General features: G+C 36.0%; 1 pseudogene; it reads right to left on the bottom strand.

The window, feature by feature from the left end:
• Window positions 1-9,429: 9,429 nt before the first annotated feature.
• LOC118344311 lies at window positions 9,430-9,511 on the bottom strand (annotated as a pseudogene).
• Window positions 9,512-11,107: the final 1,596 nt, after the last annotated feature.

Genomic DNA, 11,107 nt, shown 5'->3' with positions numbered 1-11,107 from the left:
TTAATTTTTTCTTAATGATTAAGGATGTTAAAAAATTACTTAAAAAAATAATAAAAATTTTCAATAAACTATAGAATAATAAATAACTTATAGAAGGTAATCTATCATGTGTAGTGTGTGATTATGTGTAGCTAAGTCCAAAAGTTTGGTTCTAAAAATTTTGTGAAAGTAATTAAATAATTGATTAGTCTGCAATCTTTCTCAACTTTTCATGGAATCCCTCAAATTTGAGGATTTTTTTTATTATTTTTATCTTTTATCTTTTTAAAGCATGATTTTTTTTCGTAGAATAATATTAGGTACAAGTAAACTTATTAAAGATAGAATTTATTTTGTTTGATTGTGAGTTGTGTGAGTTGATGTTTATTAATTATTTTATCTAGTCAATCCATTTTTGCCTAATTAACCCATTTATATAAAATCTATTGTAGTCGTGACGAATTTACGTATTATGTAATCTATTGTCACCCTTAAATGTCAGGTAAGGGTAAGAGGGTGGTGTTGATCTTTCTCTCCTAGCTACTAACAGGCAAAAATGCCGGAGGAGATTATAGGTGAACATTGGAGGCAAATTGACACCAGAGGAGGAAAATTGACAAATGTAAGGGACCTCGAGCCCCAAAAGATTTTGTAAAAAACATTTGTTTAAAAAAAAAAAAGTAAAAATCTTGAATATTTTTTTTTAATATTTTTGAGGTCTTTCATAAATATAAAAAAATATTAAGAAATTACTTTTATATTCATTTTTTATGATTTAATTTCTCATAAATGGAAAAATATATATAAAAGATAAAGAAGGAAAGATTATAACCTTAGTTTTATATATAATATGATACAGATAAGATTTTCTTTTGTGATTGTATTCATTTTGCTTGAATTTTATGCATTTGTTAATTAAAAAATGTTGTATTTAAATAATATTTAAAATAATATATAAAAAATTTTAAGATGAGACGAAATGTTATCTTACTTCTTAAATATATATGGCCGCAGACTCGCAGGACAAGGATGAAAAATAAAAAATACACATAATTTTTTACAACATTTTACACAACAATATTATTTTAAAAGGATTGATATTTTTGTAAACTACTTTATAAAACTAACAATATTTTACAAAAATGTCATTATTTTATATATAATATGTGTTGTGAAATATATTATGAAATATATTGTATGGATATCATTACTTGGAAAAAGATAGAGTACTTCTCTCCTCTCTTGGACGGCAGAGATTGGAATTGGGCGGGGACAATGATTGAGTGAGAGAGGCAAATAATTAAGAGAAAGGTCGTATTGAGGCAATTTATGGCCGCTGCAGAAATTATCATCCCACGAAAAATTATCAACTCACAATAATAAAAAATATATTCGTGTTTTAGCTTTTATTTAATTATAATAAATTTCATAAAAATATACGCAATGTTCTCTAACCTTTGTCTATATATTTGTGCTGAGCAAGCGTGGCCATTATCATCCAAGAATAACTGCCAGACCTAGCCAGCTCCGTAGAGCATCATCATCGTCATCGCGCACGATTCTTTCCCTTCATTTTCTTCCCCAATACATGACCGCCCTATTTGGTCGCTCTAAAGGTTATATATTTTTCTACTAGTTTACAAAGGGGAAGGGAAACATCGATCTCTAGTTAGTCCATAATCTCTTTGGTGAATTTTCTTCAATTTTTACATTTTAATACCAGTTGAAACTTTCTATGATGGATACAAGTCATGGTAATGAAGATTATACGGTAGCTCTCTATGAAGCCTCACTTGATGGGTCCGTAAGCACCTTGGACAGTTTGATGCAAAGGGATAGGCTCATTCTTCACAAAATCTCACTCACATCCTTCACCGAAACCCCCTTACACATAGCAGCTTTACTTGGCCACCTCCAATTTACTAAAGCTCTTCTAAAAAGAAAACCCCAACTTGTGGAAAAGGTGGACTCATCTGGCCGAACTGCCCTTCACTTGGCTAGTGCAGAGGGCCACACCCAGGTTGTGAAAGCATTGCTGCAAGCCAATATGGATATGTGCTTAGTTTCTGATCGTTTGTTTTTGCAAATGGCAAGTCATTTTCCCTAAAGATGCATCTTGCCATGATTTGAAATACGATCAAGAGAGAAATTTCTGGTGGATGTGAATACAAGACTTGATTGTTCTATATGATCAATGTAGGCTTGACTGATCAGTCGAACCTCTCTAAACCCCTTGTGCAAATTTGCCTCCACTTTCTCTTGCTCTTTGATTTTCTACATGATATCGGAGCATAGCCAGATTCCTTGGGTTATCCAATACTTGTCTCTCGTTCTTATCATTTGGCCGGTTAATTTTTTTAAAATTTTTTTATTTCTGTCTAGTTGATCAATGTGTAAACCAGTCTCGAGATCACTACCCTTGGTTTTGGGATCTAATTTTCTGCTATATAGACGCATGGTTGTTGGATGAAACATTAATGGTTGTTGTACTTATCATGCAGACCATAGAATACTTACTTTCGATGCCAGAATTAAAAAGAAAGGCCAATGCCAAAAATAGGATTGGCAACATGACAGCTTTGGATGTCTCAGAGACTTGTCATAGAGATTTCAAATATCTTAAAATCCAAGACATTCTGAAGGCAGCTGGTGTTGGAAGATCCAAGGATCTAAATTCTCCTCTACTACCAGCATTACATGACGAGGAAGCACAATCAGCTCAACCCATTATTGAAGAACAGCCGGCTCTATCAAGGTTTAGGAAATGGTGGAGATACTTTTATTTGTGTCGATGGTTTAAACATTTGAAGAGTCGGGGCAATTGGATCGATGAGACACGTGGCACATTGATGTTGGTGGCCACTGTGATTGCGACCGTGACTTTCCAAGCTGGGCTCAACCCCCCAGGTGGTGTTTGGCAACAAGATTCAAACGATGGTACTGTTAGAGCAGGCACATCAATATTTCAATCTCATATGAACTCCGATGGTATTGATCGGTATTATTACGAATTATTCTTGTATTTCAACACCACCTCTTTTGTTGCAGCTCTAAGCGTTCTACTTGTGGTAATTAGTGGATTTCCTCTGAGAAACAAGTTTTTCATATGGTTTTTGACCTTAACCATGTTTATTGCAATCGGGACAATGGCATTGTCCTATTTCAGGGCACTGTATTTGGTTAACCCGACCTATTTTGAAGCAGAGTATTTGCCGCTCATTTATAGTGTGGTGCTTCTGGTTTCTGGTGCGATTCACATAATCCGCCTATTATTTTGGACAGGGAAGTTGTTGTTCAAATTCATGCGCTGGCTAATTACCTTCAAGCGTCCAGCAAACGATGCCATCAACGTCTAAAAGAAAATTTGTCATAGAAGTTGAAATGATTTTAGATCATGCTGCTGGATGCATCATATCTTTGTTCTATACATATGCGAAGCAGTTTGCTGCAAGGAATGGTTGCATTTACTGTTTGTTAATTCTGTTGGCTCTACTGATCTAATGAGTATTGGGTCAGATATTGTATGGTACTATTGTATGGATTTCGGTACGTATTGTCCGTTTCTGCTGGGAATCAACACTTTTTTAAAAGCAAAAGTTGTTTCATTGTTTGAGATTTATTATATACGCAATATATTAATAACATACAAACATATGTTATATATATATATATATATATATATATAAACGAGCCCGAACTTGTCCAAAAAATAAAACAAGTTTGAACTTAATTTCAATATAGAGCTAATTAAGCTCTACAGCCATTACTTGCCCAAACTAAGGTTAGTTACAACCCTGATCTTATTCATAACTTGCTCAAACTAAGGTCGACTGCATATTTGATTTATTCTGATTAATTTGATTCAAGTGCATACGATATGATTTGTGCACTGAAGACTTGAATTATTACAAGCTAGCTAGCTAGCTATTTACGACTCGAAGCTATTATAATTTGTAATCTTTGATAGAATCGGATATTTACATGATAAAACTACAAAATGTTGATGTTGCATGACTAATATAAGAGGGGGGGTGAATTGGGTTGTATTTAAAAATTCGCAATTATAAATTAAATACACCATATAAAATATGAACAAAATGCGAAGGAGTAGTAAATATAAAGAGTAAGGGTAAAAGGAAGCAAACTCAATATTTTAACGAGGTTCAGCCCCACTGCTTACGTCATCGCCAGTATTTTAACGAGGTTCAGCCTCGTCAGTATTTTAACGAGGTTCAACCCCACTGCTACAAAGAATCCGTGTATAACACCCTATACACTTACAATCACCTTACACGTGGCGATTCAACATCTATTCCATGTGTAGAACACATTCTACACACACAAGGATTATATACATAATTTTATTGATACAAGAGTTGATAGTGGATAGGTTATCAGAAAACACTCCTCAATGAGTGAAATAAGAACAATACAGTGCAAAACTATATATCTATCAAAATAAACAAGAGTTAAGGCTCAATACTTAGAGAAGAGAGATTGAAAACTTTGAATGGATGTTGTAAAACTTGCAATTGATGTGTATGTGATCTTGTTGTTGTCTTCTTAATTTGAAGAACTCAAATGAGCTATTTATAGGCATATAAGACTTCATTTTCAAATTTAAAAAATATTCACTTGTCAAAGACATCATCATTCACTTTTCAAAATTTTCAAATCAAAGTTTCTCCTTTTTGCAATTGTCAAAGACAAAATTATTTACTTTTCAAATTTTCAAATCAAAGTTTTACTTTTTGCAATTATCAAAGACAACATCATTCACTTTTCAAAATATTCAAATAAAAGTTTCTCTTTTTTACAATTGTCAAAGATAACATCATTCACTTTTTAAAATTTTCAAATCAAAATTTCTCATTTTTGCAATTGTCAAAGACAATATCATTCACTTTTCAAAATTTCAAATCAAAATTTTATTTCTCGCAATTATCAAAGACAATATCATTCATTTTTCAAAATATTCAAATAAAAGTTTCACTTTTCAAAATATTCAAATCAAAGTTTCTCCTTTTTAAAATTGTCAAAGACACCATCTTTTACTTTTCAAAATTTTCAAACCTAATCTATTACTTTTCGCATATGAAAAAGTGCATTATTTACTTTTCAAAATTTTCAAACAAAATCTACTTTTTGCATATGTCAAAAAGAGTATCAATCACTTTTGAAAAGTTTCAAATAAAACATGCACATGTGAAAAATGATAATCAATCATCTTTTAAATTTTCAAAATTCAAACTTTTAATCATGTCATGCACATGTGAAAGATGACAATCAATTATCTTTAAACAAATCAAATTTCAAACATTTAATTTTCAAATATGTCATGCACATGTGAAAAATGTAATTTGATGCTTTATGATAAAATATTAATTTTGAGCCTTAATCCAATTTCAAATTTTATCAAGAGATGCACATAATTACTCTAAGAGTTTCATTTGTGAGATTGTTTCCTTTCTTACTCATACTTGGTTCATTGATGTGCTTGGCTTCATTGTGTAGACAACTTGAGCTTGAGATTACTTTATGTATGAATTCATTTGTTATCATCAAAATCCATATGTAGATATATAATTTTATGATGTTTGAAACCTTAGGTTCAATAGTTGACCACGATAGATGATTTTTCTTAATCTTTGAAGTAAAGACTTGTAAGCAATATAACGATGTATATATTGTAAGAAAGCCAGCCTGACTATGCATGGCTATTGTATTGATTTAAATAGTGAATACAATAATCAAATACTCCAAAGTACAATATGACTAAAGTTACGTACCAGTTATCCATGAAAATCATAATTTGCTATACAAGGAAGTAATGGATTACAGAATGTACAAGAGTATAAATACATAGGCTAGTATCAAGGCATACTATTGGCAGTGTATCACGACATAGCAATGGGAATATATCTTTGAGAATATATCTTGACATTCCCCCTCAAGCTCAAGTTGGTACAGGACCAAAGAAAAGCCTGTTGCAATGGGGAAAAATTTTAAGAGCAAATAGGGGCTTGGTGAAAATGTCCACAACTTGGTATGCCCCGGACACATGAGCCAAGGAAATAATACTACGAGCTACCTATTCACGGACAAAGTGTACTTCAATCTCAATATGCTTAGTGTGATGGTGATACACAAGATTTTTGGCCATATTGATAGCATTGATACTGTTACAATAGAGAGTAGGAGGTGGAAAAGAGTAGCCGAGGCTCTTAAAAAGATTAGTGAACCACATAAGCTCAGCAGTAGTGGCAGCCAATGCGGGTATTCTGCTTCAGTAGTCGATCTAGAAATGGTAGCTTGTTTCTTTGCTGCCCAAGAGAGCAAAATATTTCCCAAGTAAATGGCAAAGCCAGTAGTGGATCGATGATCATCACAGGAGCCAGCCTAATCGGCATCACAGTATCCATGTAATGAAGTAAGATCAGATGGAGTAAAGTGAAGCCTAAGGTGCAGAGTGCCTTTTAAGTAACAAAGATGCGCTTGGTAGCAACTAGATGTGGCTCTCTTGGAGATTACAAAAATTGACAAACAAAATTCACTGCATAGGCTATGTCAAGCCTGGTGATCATGAGGTACTAAAGAGGGCCCACAAGTTGCTAATAAAGCATTGGATTATAGAGAGGAGCACCATCATGAGCGCCTAGCTGAATACCAAAGACCAAAGGTGTAGGAGTAGGCTTAGCACCATCGAGGCCAAACTTCTATAGGATAGATAAGAGATAATGAGTTTGTGTAAGAGTGAGAGAGGAGTCTTCCCATGAAACTTGAAGACCCAAAAATAATGCAAGCCCCCAAATCCTTCATATGAAAGGCAGAGGACAAATGAGAAATAAGCTTACAAATGAGCACCAAAGAACTGATTAGCAACATAATAATATCCACACCTTTGCGCTGATAAAATAGAGACGGATAGTATGGGCAACTGTGAAAATTCATTTGCTGAAGATAAGAACTAAACTTGGTATACCAAGCTCGAGGATCCTGTTTTAATCCATATAATGCCTTGTGGAGATGAAAAACATAATCCAGATGAGTGAGATCTTCAAAACCAAGTGGCTGAGAGAGATAAACTCGTTCCTATAAGTCCCCATGCAAGAATGCATTGCTGACATCAAGCTATCTAAATGGAAATTTTTTAGAGAGGACCATGGTGAGAACCAATCGAATAGTCCTTGGTTTAAGCATAAGACTAAAGGTTTCATCATAATCAAAACCATGAAGCTGTGTGAAACCACGGGCCACAAGGCACGCTTCGTACCTATCAACAGAGCCATCATCACAAGTTTTAACTTTGAAAACCCATTTACTACCAAGAATGTTCATATCAATTGTGCGAGGAACCAAGGACTAGGTGTGGTTCTCATGGAGTGCATGGATTTCATCCTGCATTGCTTGCTGCCAACATGGATCACAAAGAGCTTGGCGATATGTTTTGGGCTCAGAATGAGTAACTAGGTCAGCAACAAAACATGTAGGATCTATATGCCAAGTGGAGTAAAGTACTTTAGGACTCTGAGTGCCATCCTGAGTATGTGTCACCATAGGGTGAGTACGAGTTGGAGGAAGAGGAACAATGGGCACATATTCAATAGGGGTACAATCAGGTGGTAAGCTAGGAAGGGCACTAGCAACAGACACACATGGCGGGGCAATAGGAAGTGCAAAAGAATAGTTGGGTGAAGGAGAGGAGGGAGGTGGGGGCTTAACAACATTGTGAAGTCTATTGGGAAAATGTTGAGCTTTGAAAAGAGGCAAAGAACTAGAAGAAGAATACTTTTGCATGGAGAAGGGGAAGGAAAGTTCGCCAAACATGACTTGACAAGAAATATAGATCCGAACAGTGTGCATGTCCATGCAATGATATCCCTTATGATGAAGAGAGTACCCAAGAAAGACACATTGACTGGATTTGAAATCAAGTTTGGTCTTGCTAAACGAGGTAAGATACGAGTAGCAAGTGCAGCCAAACACACATAAGGATGTGTATGAAGGTGAAAACCCATAAACTAGTTCAAGTGGAGACTTGTTGTGTAAAACAAGTGTTGGCAATCAATTTATGAGAAATACCGAAGTTTCAAACGCAGTTGGCCAGAATTTAGAAGGAACAGATGAGTGAGCCATTCCAGTTAAGCCAATCTCAATAATGTGTCGATGATGACGTTCGACGAGGCCATTCTATTCAGGTGTGCCAGGACAGGACAACTTGTGAAGGATGACGTGAGAAGCAAAACAATCCTTAATAACATGATTGACAAATTCACCACAACCATCACTCTGAATTAATTCAATGCGAGAAATAAATTGAGTGTGTAGGAGTTTGACAAAATTGAGAAGAATATGAGCCACCTCTATTTTGTGAGCAAAGGGAAAAAAAATCAAATAAAACGTGTATATTCATCTACAATTACAAGATAAAACAGAAAAGCATCATAGGAAGGAAGAGGGGTAGGACCTCGTACATCCATGTAATGAGTGTAAAAATGTTGAAGCATAAGCAGAGCGAGAGAGAAAATGCAACTTTGAAGATTTTTCCAAAGCAGAACTTTCACAAAACACATAACTTTTATTAAAAGAAGGTAAATTTGTAGACAATATCTCAAGTATTCGAGAGTGTGGGTGCCCAAGTCTAGCATGCCATAACATGGAGAACCCTTTATTATGTAGAAGAGCAACTGGAATACGCGGAGACCACAAAAGGATTGATCGGATATAATCCATTAGAGATGGAGTTGTTAAGCATCACACTATTCATCTTTAGGCCTTTAACGAGGAAACCCCAAGGATAAAACAAGAAGCAACAATAAAAGTCTTTTGATAATTGAGAAACTGAGATTAGATTTTTCTTAATGGTAGGAACAATGAGAACGTTGGACAAGGTGACATCAGTAGAAGGAATACGAAAATTATCAACAACAGAAATTGGTAAGCCATCACCATTTCCAACAATGACAGACTATTGACGAGAATAAGTGTGTTTACCTTGAGCATCACTGCCATTGATAGTCATGTGTTGGTTAGCCTCGGTGTCAAGATACCAAGTTTCATCTACTTTGTCACCCACATCTAGGGCAGCAAAGGCTTTACATTGTTCAATGTCATCATCTGGATCACAACAATTATCATTCTTGTGGTTCAGACCACCACACCGAAAACAGGTGATACGATTGGAGCCACGACCTTGGGAGGAAGAGGACTGGGAACGAACTCCAGTTGAGTTTCCTTGAGAATGATCATGATTTTTGGTGCATTTTGATCGAAAAAATGAGTTGCAGCCATGACCACTACCACCACGATTTTCTTTGAAACCTGAAGCATAGGCACCACGGTTTGTATACATAGCAACAACAATGGACAAAGCATGCATAATAGAAATTCTTAGTTCAAAATCTTAAAGCTTGCTTATAACACTCTCCGAGGGAGGAAAAACTTCCTAAGCATTGATGCCAGCGACAATTGGATCAAATTCTAAGCCGAGGCCATGAAGAATACATATGATGAAATCATCATCATCAATTGGTTTACCTGCACCACGAAGAGCGAGAGCCAAGGATTTGGCTTTGTGCAGATAATCTTCAAGAGAGGAGACACATTTTGTAAAGTATCGAAGTTCACCCTTCATTTGTTGGATACGATCTCTAGTGTGCGTACCATATAAGGTTTCCAAAACATCCCAAGCATCATGGGAAGACTCACAACTGACCACCTGAGACAAGAGTACATCAAAGAGGGAGCTATTCAACCAACCCATAATCAATTGCTCAACGTGGAGCCACTTTGCTGCCGCAAGATTCGGATGCATTTCACCATCTTCACCAAGAATGGTAGAAGGTGGACAAACAACATTTTTCACATAGCTGAGGAGGCCATGACCACAAAGAACAGGAACACCTTGCGCTTTCCAAAGCAAGTAGTTGTTGGAGGCTAATTTAGTAGAAATATCAGGAAGTGTGGTTTTGATTGGCGAAAAATAAAGAGAAGAAGAATCTGCCATAGGTGGAATGAAAGATGAAGAAGAAGACTCCATGTGTGAAATAAAAAACTGCAAGATTCCAAGGATCCATACCGCAAGGCCAAGCCGTTGTTTGGTTTTAGGACCTTAAGGAGTCAGGGGGTTTGAAGCATTGGGAGAGTTTCACAAAGACTTTATTGGTTAGGTTTGAGCCATCTTCATATGATGACCCCATGGAAGCCTTAACAAGGCTGAAACAGACTGGATCTATAGAAGAATATAAGTCTAATTTTGAGTCACTGTCAAATAGACTTAAGGGACTGTCTGAATGGTATAAACTAAGATGTTTTCTTAGTGGGCTCAAGGATGAGATAATGTTAACTGTGAGAATGTTTCATCCTAACAACTTGTTAACAGCGTACAGTCTTGCAAAAATCCAAGAGGAAAATGTGGGCATTAATAGAAAATCTCATAACCGTGACATTGGAATTTTGAAATTACCCCTTGCGGCAACAGACAACAATGTTAGATTCGGGTCTAAGGCTATTGTCCTTGTGCAGAAAATCAAACCACAACAAATGAAAGAGAGGCATGAAAAGGGCCTCTGTTATTACTGCGATTCTAAATGGAATCCAGGACACAAGTGCCAATAGCCAAAATTATTTTTGATAGAGGAGGAGCCAGTTGAAGTTCCCTTACAAGTGGAAGAAAATGAAAATGATGAAATATTTGATTTGACCACCAATCTAGCCCAACCTGAAATTTCCCTTACTGCACTTATTGGATCACTATTAGGACTATGAGAATCAAGGGGTGGTTGGGAAGTCAAGTGATAGTGGTGCTGGTTGACACTGGCAGCACTCACAATTTCTTGGACCTCTTAGTAGCAAAAATTGGGGGTTTGAATGTGAATCATGGAGAGAAGGTGAGTGTTAGGGTGGCCAATGGAGAACTTGTAGGTTGTGATGGGAAATCTGCTGTGAAGATTAAAGTGTAGGGTCATCTTTCACCCTAGATACTTATTTACTAGTGCTAGTGGGTTGTGATATGGTGTTAAGGGTACAGTGCCTACATGTGTTGGGACCCATTTTGTGGAACTTCAAGGAATTGCCAATGCAAATCCAGCACAAAGGGCAGAAAGTTTGTTTACAAGACTTATGTCCT

Source organism: Juglans regia, chromosome 1, assembly GCF_001411555.2.
Source record: "Juglans regia cultivar Chandler chromosome 1, Walnut 2.0, whole genome shotgun sequence".
Taxonomy (NCBI): Eukaryota; Viridiplantae; Streptophyta; class Magnoliopsida; order Fagales; family Juglandaceae; genus Juglans; species Juglans regia.
This window is presented reverse-complemented; position numbering and strand designations above follow the sequence as displayed.